Below are 14078 nucleotides of genomic sequence, written 5' to 3'. Positions count from 1 at the left end.
ATAATTAAAATTAACATGGTACTAGATCTTTCCAATGATGTCTTATACATGGATATATGTACATGTACTGTATATGCATTACAAATGCAATTCATAAAGCTCTTATAATCCTATGTACAGTATAGTATCCTGAGTCTTTTGTTGTTATTTTCAGTTTTCTTTTAAGTATTAACATATGGATGAAACATTCTGAGTACATGACAAGGTATAAGATATAACCTAACTTTGCTTTTTAATGAAACCTTTATAGCTAGCCAGACCTAATTCCCCAACAATATGTTTGATTGGAAATGCCATACTTGTAGCATCTTAAATGATGTTATATGGCTGGGTCTACTCAAAAGCTTTCTTTAGACTTCTTTAATCTGTATGTCAACCACTCTGTCCAAAATTTATGAAATTATACGCTCAGAGAACATTGTAATACCTGGCAAAGTAATCCCCACTTTTTTCATTCAGTCTTTGTATGCATGGTAGGAATAATAATAAAAGACATAAATAGTTACAGGGCACACAGTAGATAAATTGGTTGATATAGATCATGCAAGCAGCAAGTAATGATTACCAGGGTCAAATCCAAGTCCTTCTCACCCAAAAGCCCCCTCCTCTAACCACTGTTTCTATATTGAGTGTCCTTTTGTGTTAGACCAGAGGCCAACAGAGGGAAGGAACTCACCCCAAAAACCAGTCAGTTGATGGGTCGAGTAACTGGGGTATAAATCTGATGACTCCCATCTTCTGTCCAGCTGATACATTATTATTCTTTGTTCTTCTGTACTATTTCTTCTTCCCAAGGCTCAATCAGAAACTCCTTCACCCATATCACACTAGAAAGAAAATAAGAGAGCAGTACATGGAATCAAAGGAACAATAAGATAAGACCAACATTCATTTATTGTTACTGTATTTCTAGATGTTCTCTGTTTCAAATCTTCTACTTCATAAGGCACAAGTATTTTTCTCTTGGAACCAATAATCTTTCTTTAAAGAATGTTTCCCAAAGATACAATTCAAAAAGACAAAAAGGCAGAAGCACGGGGTCATTTGTGGTAGAACAAAGTATAACAGCAGAATACCCAAAATGTGACAGATGTCCACCAATAAAGGATTGATTGAATAATCTAACGTACATCTAAATCCTAGATTTCAATGCCAGTATAACAAGCAAGGAAGACTCCTTCTCTCTACTGCTATGTAGTGATCTCCAGGATATTCTGTTAAGTGAATAAATCAAAGTGCAGAAAAATGCACAGAGCTGCTGTTGTCCCATATCATAGCCACTGGCCACTCATGGCTATTTAACTAAATTTAAATGCAATTTTAAATTCACTTCCTCAGTCACACCACATATTAGGTGTTCAAAGTCACAGGTAGCTAGTGGCTACTATGCAGGACAGTTTAGACATAGAATATTTTCACCTTTGTAGAAATTCTATGTATCTCCACCAATGTGGAATATGTCACCTTATATGTATGGAAAACTAATAGAAACATTCTATTTGCTTTTATTTTAAAATTGGAAAGTTTTAATGAAAATTGATTTTTAAAAATCGTTACCTATAATGAGAAGGAGAAACAACTCAGGATGGAAGTCAATGATGTCTTTTCTCTTAAAAATATAATACATATATACTGGCTCCATGCACTGGAAAGGTGAAGAAACATGGTAGACCCAGTAGCAATGAGCAACTCTAGTGCCCATACTGAATCCACTTAAAACATATCACACTGAAAGGAACTAGGTTACCTTGGAGAAATGGCTGAGTCTAGGTCTGTGTAACCATTCTACTAGATGAATGTGGACCAAACTATCATACCAGAGAGTACATCAAAAGACAGAAGCCAAGCTTAAGGGGCTCTTGCTGGACACAGATGGAGCAATTTGAACACTAAATAAAATAATGACTACTGTGGATTGAAACACATTAAATATAAAAACTTCTAGAACTCGTGATAACATTCTAAAAGAAAAATAAAACAAACAAAATCAACTCATTGCTTACCTTTAGAGAACCCTAGGGAAAGTCACTATTTTGAAAAGTGGAAATATTGCAAAAGAATTAGGCATTCATTCAGCCCTTCCTATACATACTACCCCTCAGTGTAATCTAATACTTTATGAAAGGAAGTTTCTTTAATAGAGTAATTCCAGCTAATAAAGCAGAGATAATTATAGAATTATAATATCATCCTTTTATGACCTTTAATGAATACAGATCTAAGCAACAATCCTTAGATGCTGCAGAAAAATCGAGGTGAAAAAGGGATGGGAAATTTTATAATGGATAAATCAGCTCAACAATATTTGAGCATAGTAATTAATCTTAACATCACAAGAGGAGAGACAATTAGACACAATGAGCCTCCTGTGTAACACTATAGGAATAAACACCACCACATATGAATTACTTCTGACCGAAAAAAAAAATCTTAATTGAATCAAGCCTCTGAATCTAACACCAATTTCGAAAGAAAAGGAAGAACCACAAGAACATAATAAACAACAATATAAGAATATAACCAACAAAATCCACAATGCAAAATGCACAGGACAAAATATCCATTCTCTTAAGCAAATAAATCGGAAAGTGTGATGGTTAATTTCATATATCAACTTGACTGGGCCACAGAGTACCCAGACATTTGGTAAACACTGTTCTGGGTGTGTGTGTGAGGGTGTTTCTAGATAAGATGAACACTGAATGAGTAGACTGAATAGAGCTGACTGCCCTCTCTAATGCAATTGGGCCTCATCTAATCAACTGAAGTTTTGAATAGAACAAAAAGGCTAAGTAAGCATGACTTGCTACACCTGACTTCCTGAGCTAGAATATCAGTCTTTTCCTGCTCTTTGGGACTCAAACTAAAAATTCAGCTCTCTTGGGGTCTAGAGACGGCCAGCTTTTGGAATAGAACTTAGATCATCAGCTCTCCTGGTACTCAAGTCTTCAGATTTGGACTTGTACCACCCATCAGATCTCCTGGGTTTCTGGCTTGCCAACTGCAGATCTTCAGATTTTTCGGACTCCATAGTCACATGACCCAACTCCTTATAACAAATCAATCTCAATCTCTCCCTCTCAATCTGTGAGATATATATATATATATATATATATATATATGTATAATGCTTTATGAATATATATGTATAACATATATTTATATATTACATTTATCCTGTTTTATATATAAATAGGATATATATGTATGTATGTATGTGTGTGTGTGTGTGTGTATATATATATATATTTTTTTTTTTCTATTGGTTCTGTTTTTCCAGAGAACCCTGACTAATACAGAAGGAAAATCTTTAAATTAAAAGAAACTTAACACTTCCAAGAACTTATAATTAAACTACAATGAGATGCTACCACAAGACCACTAGAACAACAAAATGAAAAACATGGAAAATACAAGTATTCATGAGGATATAGAGCAAGTAAAACTCTCACAAGCTGCTGATGGGACTATAGAATGGAACAGCCACTTTGATCAACTGCTTGTTGGTATCCATTGAGCTGAACATACACATACCTTATAACTCAGAAGTGCCATGGCACGTTGGTACATGCTCAAGAGAAATGAAAATATACGTCCATCCAAAAGAATGAACATGAACATTCATAATACCGTTATTCATAAGAAGTCAAAAACTGGAAAATACACAAATCTCCATAACAGATAAATGTAGTGCGAAATATCCAAATAATACAATACTTTACACCAATGAGAATAAGCAATCTACTATATAGACCATAATAAATATTAATTTCACATACATTATGTTGATTGAAAGAAGCGAGATACAAAAGAGCACATGCAGTATGATTCTAAGAATTTTATTCTAACCTCCCAATAGAGTTTGGGGCAGGAGAGGAATATCAACAACTCATTTTCTTTTATTTGAAGGTACTTAGTGTCTTTTTATGTTATCTGTAGCTTAACCTCAGATGAGTGAAGCAAATTTTTTCTGAGCCCTTGTAAAGTGATTACACGTAAGATGAAAAGCTAATACTATATCTGATGGACAAGCAATGGGTTGTGAAAGATTTGGGCAAGAATCCTAAATGGATGTTCATTCTGCACTAAATCCCACAGCAGTCACTGAGTCACCATGGTAACCATTCTGGCCAAGGAAAGCTGAGAAAAAGCGAACACCACTACCCCGAGCTTGTTCCTAATATGTACTAGGAACTAAATACGATTGACATGATGCACAGTAATTGATCTCAAATAGTCCTGACAATAAATATTCCTGACAGCTTCAGTGACATACAAATGTATACATACTCACATACATACATGCTTGCTCACCCTCTCACCACCCCAAATCCCAGGAATTTATTGAGGTAGATTTACTGGTGGGTAAAGAAGTAAAACTAGCCAGGCATGGTGACTCATGCCTATAATACCAGCTACTCAGAAGGCTGAGGTAGGATTGCTTGTGGTCAGGAGTGTGAGACCAGTCTGAAAAACATAGCAAAACTCTGTCTCTGAAAAATGTTTTTAAGTTGTTTAGCTGAGCATGTGGCACACACCTGTAGTCTGTTATTCAAGAGGCTGAGGTGGGAAGATTACTTGAACTCAGGAGTTCAAGGCTGCAGTGAGCTATGATTGCCCCGTTGCACTCCAGCCTGAGCCACACATCACAACAAAATCATTTCTGATCACGCATATAAAGTTGAAAGCTACTAAACTATGTTCTTTTGGTGTGATTTCTAAAGATGACCTGTAGAAGTGTCTCTGTAACATTTTCCTCCATAGATTTAACATATGGCCAATGACTTGTAAAAGCAGATATGGAAATACAGGTAAGCACAGGTTAAGGATCAAATACCTTTTCCATCATAGAGTAGGCTGTGCTTTCAACCAAAAATATCCCTCACTGATATTGTTAAACATTTGGTTGCTGATAGTACCACGAAAATATAATAATTAGCAATTGTGTTTAACAAATAAAGCCATATATAGCATCATCAAAAGTATAAAATATTTATGAATATTCTGTCCACGGATGTGCAATACCTTACATTGAACACCACACAACATTGCTAAGAGAATTAAAGAAGACCTAAATAAGCCAAGGACATACCATGCTCATGGCTCACAGACAATACTGAGACGATTCAGTATTGTTAAGATGTCAAGTCTTCCAAAACTGATTTATAGATTTAGAACAATTCAAATAGAAATCTTCAAAAATTTTTAAAGAAACTAACAGGCTGATTCTAACATTCATATGGAAATGTAAAAGACCTAGAGTATTGTATTAGTCTGTTCTCAGATTGCTACAAACAAAAACCTGAAACTGGCTAATTTATTTATTTATTTTTTTAAGAAAGGGGGTTTCTTGGCTCACAGTTTTGCAGGCTGTGCAGGAACCATAGTGGCATCTGCTTCTGGAGAGGTCTCAGGGAGCTTTTACTCATGGCGAAAGGCAAAGCAGGAGCAGGGGTCTTACGTGACAGTAGCAGGCAGGGGAGGTGCTACACATTTTTAAACAACCAGATCTTATGAGAACTCTATCATGAGAACAGCACCAAAGGGGAAAATCCACCCCCAAGATCCAATCACCTCCCACCAGGCCTTGTCTCCAACATTAAGGATTACAATTTGACATGAGATTTGGGTGGGGACAGAGTTCCAAACCATATCAACTATGAAACGCAACTTTGACAAAGAATAAAGTTAGAAGACAAACACTAACTGATTTCAAGACTCCTTACAAACATACAGTAATCCAGACAGTATGCTACTGGCATCACGATGGATTAGTAGATCAAAGGAACAGAATAAAGAGTCCAGATATAGACCCACAAGTATATGGACAACTGAGTTTTGACAAAGATGCAATGGTAATTCAGTGGAGAAAGAATTGTCATTTCAACAAATGGTGCTGGGACAAGTGAATATTGACATGCACAAATGTAAACTGTGACTCAGATATCACACTATATACAAAAGTCTATTCAAAATGGATCTGAGATCTAAATATAAAACTTGAAGCTATAAAACTTCTAGCAGAAAAAAACAGGAGAAAATCTTTGTGACAATGGGTCAGGTGAAGATTTCATTCATGAGACACCAAAACCACAATCTATAAGCAAAGAAATTGAAAAATTGGACTTCCTCAAAGTTAAAAACTTTAGTTTTCCAACTACATGGTTGAAAAAATGACAAGTAAGCCACAGACCGGGATAAAATGTTTGAAAATTATATCTGATAAAGGACTTGTATCCAGAATATTTAAAAAATCTTAATCAGTAAGAAGCAAAGAGACACACCAGTAAAGAAACAGGTAAAAGATGTGAATAGACATTCCACTAAAGAAGGCATACAAATATAAAAGCACATGAAATGATGCTCAACATTATTGTTGTCAGGGAAATGTAAATGAAAACTACAATGAGATACTACTAAACTCTTGTGAGAATGGCAAAAATTAAAAAGACTGATTACACTAAGCTCTGTCAAGATTGTGGAGAATGAAACTCTGATACATTACTGGTGGTAATGAAAAATGGTACAAACACTTGGAAATAGCAGTTTCTTACAATGTTAATCTTACATCTACCATATGATCCAGCCATTGCACTCCTAAGTATTTATTAGATAAAGAAAGCCTATTTCCATGGAAAGACTTATTCACAAATATTCATAGCAGCTTTGTTTACAAGAGCTCCAAATTGGAAACAATTCAAATACCCAACAACAGGTAAATGAAAAAAAATTATGATACAGCCATATACTGGAATACTATTCAACAATAAAAAGAATGAACTATTAATATGTGCAACAAAATGGATACATCTAAAAATAAATTGGGTGAATGAGAGAAGCCAAACCAAAAATCAAAAATGAACACACAAAAACATTTCTATTATTCCATTTAAATAAATGTCTAGGATATAAAACTTGATCTATAGTGACAAAGTACTGTGTTTGTCTGGGGATAGGGCAATAGGAGGGATAGAGAGTCCTAGTAGTACAGAACTGAAAATGTTATGTAGTGGGAAACAATGACAATAATATTTCAGGCCTAGTTGGTTATTTTATGGGACATGGCTGGTTGTCATTATAATAGAGCAAATTATATGGAAATTATTTTTCAAAATATTGAACTTTTATATCTGACATTTTGACAGTTTTAACTAATACTTTGTATATTTCTGCCTTAAAAAATCATTATAGAATGGATAAATACATGATTACCATTGAAAAATGCATATTACAATCTCCAGTTGCTTGGAAGACCTTCTGACCAACTGTGTATTTCAATGCCCATCTGAGAGATACATGGGAATCACTGATTATACAGGCAGAAAACATGTAAATTTATTGAAAATACATGTTAAACATCAAGTTGCTTCCCCAAATGAACTATTCATTGCTTTGTGACAACGAAAGGCATTTTTAACATGGGCCTCAAGGGCCACTACAAAACACATAGCTGCCTATGGAAGGAAATTCCACCTGCTAAACCTCTTCTCCAAAGATGGGATCAAAGGAGTTTCTCTACTGTTACACTATTTTATAAACCTCAAAGAGCTATTCCACAACATGCTTTTGTTAGGATCTATTAACTCACTTGTGCCAGGCATCATATCCCACCAGGGATGGAAGTCTTGGGAGTCTCCTTAGGACTGCTGCCCTTCAAATCTGATGTAGAAGCTTCAGCAGCCATCAAGACCCAGATTCTCAAAGCCCATCTTCTTCAGACACCTGATATGAGCTCAATCACCTGATGAGGAGCTTCACAGGGACAGAGAGAATCCAGCAATCACTGTGATTTCTTAGAGTAACTGTGCCAGGAATCATGCTAGACACTGTGTCAGTGACCGTGACACTGATACAATTGGGTAGTGATCATTACAACCAGAAGATACAATGGGTTTCTCATCAGGGCCTTTTTCTTCTCCTTTCCTCATCTATCTCCTAACAACAAATCTGTAAAGGACTAAGAAGAGGCTTGAATTCACACAGGCATTCCTGATCATGCAGTAAACACAGGGCTATGGGCTTGCACCTGTGTTATTACTGCAGGTTGCAGCAATCCTGTAGGTGAGCATAATTATCCCTATTTTACAGAGGGTAACACTGGGCTTAGAGATTCCTTACCTGTCTCATCTTCCCATGTCCTACCTTTACATAGAAAGTAGCTCCAGGACACCCAGAGCAGGACACCACACTCACTGGAGCCAGGAGGGTCCCAGCTCTCTCCCTCATAAAACAGTGAGAGCAACTTATTTCAAAGTAGCAGTGAGAAGACTTAGATCTGGGATCTCTTCATCTCCCCACAGCCCAGGACAGTTCAGCCCCCACTGTGGGGCACCCACTCCCTCAACTGAGTCCCAAACACCTGAAGGCAGGACCCTGCTATTCTCACTAGCCCACATGGGTCTCTATTAAAAAGTCATCAAGGTCACAGTAATGACTTCTGGTTTCTATGGCAACCGTGATGCTCAGGCGTGTCCTCCACATCAGAAATGCTTCTGCACAGCCCTCTGTCCCCTTACCTTCCTCCAAATTTAAAAAAAAAAAAACAAAAACAAAAACAAAAAAAACATCTTTACTCTTCAGGCCACCTACTGAGAAAGCTTACTAATTAGAGGAACTAGCCTCAGACAAGGGCAATTTGTGGAACTCTGCCCAGCTTGGTGAAACAAAGCATCATCCCATTGGCAGGAATACTGCCTGCTTTAAAAGTGACAGTAGTTGAGTACCATCACGACACAGAGATGCAAGGAGGTATCCTAGGGCTCCTGGTGATGAGCTAAGCCTCTGAGGATGATGTGTAAAACTTGCACAACACACTAAGCAGTTAGCTATCTGTGGCAGAAAACTTAAGAGATTGTCTATGTTTCTAAATGATGTAGGAACACCAAGAGATGTCATTTAAGATATCTCAGTTATTTCAGGGAGGCAGGCCTATAATAATGCAATCATTTAGTGGGCAGAAATCTAGTCAATTGAAACATACATTGGCTCATTTTGGGGAATTCTTATCTATCATTCTTAATATTTTCTTCTATGTGGAGAGACATCGATACCCAAAACACTCCTGACCTCTGGATACACTCACTCCTTCTCTATCACAGGAATGCCTCATCTAGTTGGTGAGTTTGGATGGAGAAACAGGTTGCACAGCCCAGGTTCTCTCCCTTCAAAACTCTTGGTTATAATCTTCACTTAACCAAGCATATGTTCTTCTCTGCCCTCAGGGGTGGGGCTTACAATAGATCCACAGCTCTACTCTCCTGTGTCTCCTTGCTCCCCAACTATTCCTATAGTCTTAACAATGCTTAGATATTTAAGGGGCCCCCAAAATGCCCTCCAGCTCCAAATCTGAGATGTATACTAACTGAGAAATATGACAAAAGACTAAGAACAATAAATTGACTTTATAAAAGTGATACTGGAGAATGTGACATAGATTTGCTGATGCATGGGTTTCCTATGAACAAACCCCAGAACTGGACAGACTTATCCAGTGCTACATTGGGACCATCACAAAAAACCAAGGCCTGCATTGTGTATCTATCTGCTGTCTGCTGAAGGAGCCCTGTCTATGTATGCCCAAGGAAAGTGACTTCCTTGTCAAGGGCTATCCCTGTAGCAGGAGAAAGTCTTTCAGGACACCTTCTTAGAGAAACACTTCTCAATGTGAATAAACACACCTGTACTCCTTGCATACTCACCAAGCAACCTGCAGAAGATACAGGTTTCCATATGGCTCAGGAAGCAGTTTATATCAACATTCTCTCAATTTCTTAACGTAAGTGATTGCATTGGAGGCTTATCCTATAGAGAGAGATTGGAATTATGTTCTAAATTCCAAGAGTGGATTGAAAAGCATATTTTATGAAAACCTCCCTTGAAAATTCCATCAAGAAGGAATTAATAGGATATTCTGAAACATATACCCACACGTAAACTAACGCATAGACTAGAGTCAAAATTATAACAAAGCCTCCCCAAGCCTTCATGATCTGTGATCTGAGAACAGAGCACAAAAAAATGAAGAAAAGGTCACCGAAACCATAAAGTTTTAGATAACCACTTGTACTTTACAAAATATTCCCAAACAATAGCTATTTATTATCTCTCAGGATTCCATGAATTGACTGGGGTTTGGTGGGTGCTTTCTGTTCTATGTGGTGTCTGTCACCTGGGGCTGCAGTCATCAGGATGCTACACTTGCCTGGGACATCTAAGAGAGCTCACTCACATGGATGACGAATGGTGCTAGCATCTGCTGGGAGCTCAGTGGGGCTGTTGCATGAAGCATCTTGGTTCAACACAGAGTCCTCTGTGAATAGGGCTGTCAGATAAAATAGAAAACACTCAGACAAATTTGATTTTCATATAAACGAATAATTTTTTAGTGTAAATGTGATGGTGACTTTGTTTCAACTTGGCTGGGCCACATTGTTCAAGTATCTCAACATCGTTCTGCATGTTCCTGAAAGGGTGTTTTCGGATGAGATCAACATTTAAATTGGTAGACTTTGAGAAAAGCAGATTGCCCTCTATAATGTGGATAGGCCTCATCCAATCAGATGAAGGCCTGAATAGAGTAACAATCTTATCTCTTTTAAGCAAAAAAATTCCACTAGCAGACAGCCTTCATACCTGAACTGCAACATTGGATATTCTCTAGTCTCCTGTCTGCCAGCTTGCTCTGCAGATTTTGGACTTTCAGCCTCCCTAGTCATGTGAGCCAATTCTTGAAAATTAATCTCTCTATCTTTCTCTCACCATATACACGTGCGTGCATATGTGTACACACATCATATTGGTTCTGTTTCTCTGGATGTGACATGCAATTTTTTATTTTAATTCAGCTGCGCATTTTGTATTTTTATTTGGTGAATCTGGAAACCTTAGGAGAAGAGCCTCTGAATATGTAAGTTTAATGACCATCTGAGATGACATTCCCAATAAGTCAGGGTGGGTCTGGGGACAATGAGCAGATCATATTGAAAAAAAAAAAAAGGCAAGAGCTGGTAATACCTAGCGTTGCTTAAATAAAGGATAAACAGACTTTCATATACACTTGGTGCCACATCGAAGTATCCATTTTCTGAGGCCCATATTATTACAGCTGAATGACTTGAATGGCCTTTGTACAGAAGTCCTATTTCAACCAACAAGAGGGTTTCACTTGAGGGTTTAGAAAAGGCTCATCAAGGTGACTCTGATGTGCATCCTGGTTAAGGGGCCCTGGTCGCTGGGGCAGGTCAAATTGACATATGAATTCCCTGCTCCAGGGAGGAAAGATAGCTTCTACTTATGGAGCAGAGTGTTTAGAGGAGCCCAGCTCCAGGTTGTTTATGTTACTGTCTGGATTTTATCTCATGACAGCCCTGCTAGTGAAGTACCAGTATCCTCTCTTCTTCATAGGTGTCTGTGACTACAAAGCACATGTTCCTAACCACAGAGCTGGATGGCAAAGAGGTTTCTCAGCAGGCTACTGCCAGAACTTGCCAGCCTAGGCACCTTGAGTTGCTGGGGGCAGATCTTTAGCATTAGGACATATATTGTTAAGGAGGTTAGTATCTGTTCTCCTTGTGTTTACCCGCTGTATTAGCCCATTTTCACACTGCTGTGAAGAACTTCCCTGAGACTGGGTAATTTATAGAGGAAAGAGGTTTAATTAACTCACAGTTACACATGGGTGAGTGGGTGCAGGGGATGGGGGAGTACTCAGGAAACTTACAATCATGGAGACAGGTGAAGGAGAAGCAAGTACCTTCTTCACAAGGCAGCAGGAAAAGAGAGAGCAGGAAGGGGAAACTGCTAAACACTTATAAGAGCATCAGATTTCAAGAGAACTCACTCACTGTCATGAGAACAGCATGGGGGAAACCACCCCCATGATCCAATCCCCTCCCACCACATTTCTCCCTCAACACCTGGGGATTACAGTTCAAGATGAGATTTGGGTGGGGACACCAAGCCAAACCGTATCAGCCTCCCTGAATTTCCAGCAAAAAACCAGGTTTGGGCCTCTTTCCCCCATCTCAGGGAAAGTGTGTAGCAGGGTTGGAAGCAGAAGCTGTCTGAAGCCAGTGTTTGCTTCATCCTGTATGCAAACTTAAACTTAAGGAAAGGATTGGACTGCTTGTACTTGGCAGGGAGGAGAAGGGTTCTGAGGACACAGGGAGGGGAGAAAAGGAGCAGTTTCTCCCAGACAGGAATGAGGTCAGAGGTCTACAGTTCCCTCTGGGAGTAGGAACCTGACCATTGCTCCATGTCAGTGTTTGGAGAAGCTCTGTATACGGTTCATCAAAGTTGGACATTCAGCCATGAGACAGATTCTCCTGTTTGATTGGAAGGATGGATAAGCCAGGGTTGGGAACAGGGGTGGGGCTGAAGGTAGCAAATCAGCTAGGGAAATGGTCAGCTCAGCCCTCAGCAGTGGGGACACATGAGTGATAATGACAGGAACCTCCCAGGCTGTATGTGGAGGATACGTTTTCAGAAGTGATTATTCTTTGTCAAAGAGCATGACTATTGTTTATACTGTCTAGTTGAAAGTTAAAATCTGTTTACTAATGAATATCCCAACCAACTACAAGATGAGAGCACCTGTTTCTCTAGATTTGTGCAATAATGGGCTTCCCAACTTTATTAATATTTGCTACTTTTTTATACTGTCACTATAATGTCAAAATACTTTTGATTTTTCTCCATCGATAGCCACATAAATGGTATATTTCACATGTGCATTTCTAAACACAAACATAACAGTCCCACTTTATGCCTCAGAATATGTCCTTAAATAGTCCTAGAGTGTGATGAGAAAATCTGATAAGTGAGTTTGTGTTTATGCTGTGTTCTATTGAAATTGTGGAGTCATAAAGATCCCATACACTGCTTCAGGAGGACAAAATGGTACACGGTATCTGCAGAGACACTGGGAAACGTATATGAGGGAAGCAAGCATGGCCCCATCAGCTGCTGCTCTCTCAAATCTGCACTGCAGAGAGTTTCTGGCACATGTGCAAGAATGGTCATGGCAGCGTGGGTAAAATATCAAATAGCCCCAAAGTCACCTTATTAAAGACATCTCAGAAACAACATTTTTAGGAGAAAAAATTTCAATAAGTGTTTGCTACGATTTGGATGTTTGACTCCTCCAAACCTCATGCTGAAATCTGATCCCCAGTGTTGGAGGTGGGACCTAACAGGAGGTGTTTGGGTCATGAGGGTGGATCCTCCATGAACCTCTTGGTGCCATCCTTGCTGTGATGAGTGAGTCCTTGCTCTATTAGTTCCCATAAGAGCTGGTTGTTGAAAAGAGCCTAGCACCTGCCATATCTTCCCCCTCTCCCACCATGTGGTCTCTGCACAAGCCAGCTCCCCTTGGCCTTCCATCATGAGTGGAAGATTCCTGAGGCCCTCATCAGCAGCAGATGCCCAATCTTGAACTTTCCAACCATCAAAATTGTTAGCCACATAAACTTGCTTTCTTTATAAGTTACGCAGCCTCAGATATTCCTTTATAATGGTATTAAATGAACTAAGATAGTAGTATCAAAATATATGGTTTATTCCATTTACTCATCAGGACAGCAGTGTAAAGAAATTACGGTGAGTCCCATCACACAGATTACCAATATTTGGCTCACAGAGACTAAGATCCTCTCCAGATAAGTGGTAGAATGGCAATCAGGTTCTATCTCTTGCCCCCCACCCCTAACAATGGAACCAGCAGCTTCCCATTTGGAAGATAATTTTACACTTCCCCAGCATTGTGCCCTAAGGGTACTCACTCAACAGCCCTTCACATTGAGGAAGAGGACAGTGGAGATGAAATCCTGCCCTTTGGGCCATGAGGCATAGCTGTGGGGTCATATGGATTACCAGGTTTCTAAGGTTAACTGTGGGGTAAAATAAAGAAACGTGGAAAAAGAAAGAAAAGGGAAAGAACAGAAAACAGCAGGTCCTCCAAGGATCACCTCTACCTCTCTCTGTCTTTGCTCCCTTCCCCACCCCATTTGTCCCCTGCTCTTTGTGACAGTGTGGGACATAACAGGAATCCAGGGTACCCTGAGAGAGGGCAGAAAGATGGG

General features: G+C 38.9%; 1 long non-coding RNA gene across 3 annotated transcripts in view; it reads left to right on the top strand.

Annotated features, from left to right (window-relative positions):
• Window positions 1–13159, top strand: part of LOC105706441 (uncharacterized) — a 120532-nt gene extending 107373 nt beyond the window's left edge. For all 3 annotated transcript variants that reach the window (XR_010337248.1, XR_001104824.3, XR_001104825.3), the window contains one exon: window positions 3281–13159. This is a non-coding gene — a long non-coding RNA (uncharacterized LOC105706441). The remainder of the gene's footprint in view (window positions 1–3280) is intronic.
• The last annotated feature ends 919 nt before the right edge of the window (window positions 13160–14078 follow it).

This window comes from Aotus nancymaae, unplaced genomic scaffold (assembly GCF_030222135.1).
Source record: "Aotus nancymaae isolate 86718 unplaced genomic scaffold, 86718_ANA_hifiasm-v0.15.2.pri h1tg000004l, whole genome shotgun sequence".
NCBI lineage: Eukaryota > Metazoa > Chordata > Mammalia > Primates > Aotidae > Aotus > Aotus nancymaae.
Note: the sequence above shows the minus strand (reverse complement) of the source record. Positions and strands in the feature narration are given on the sequence as shown.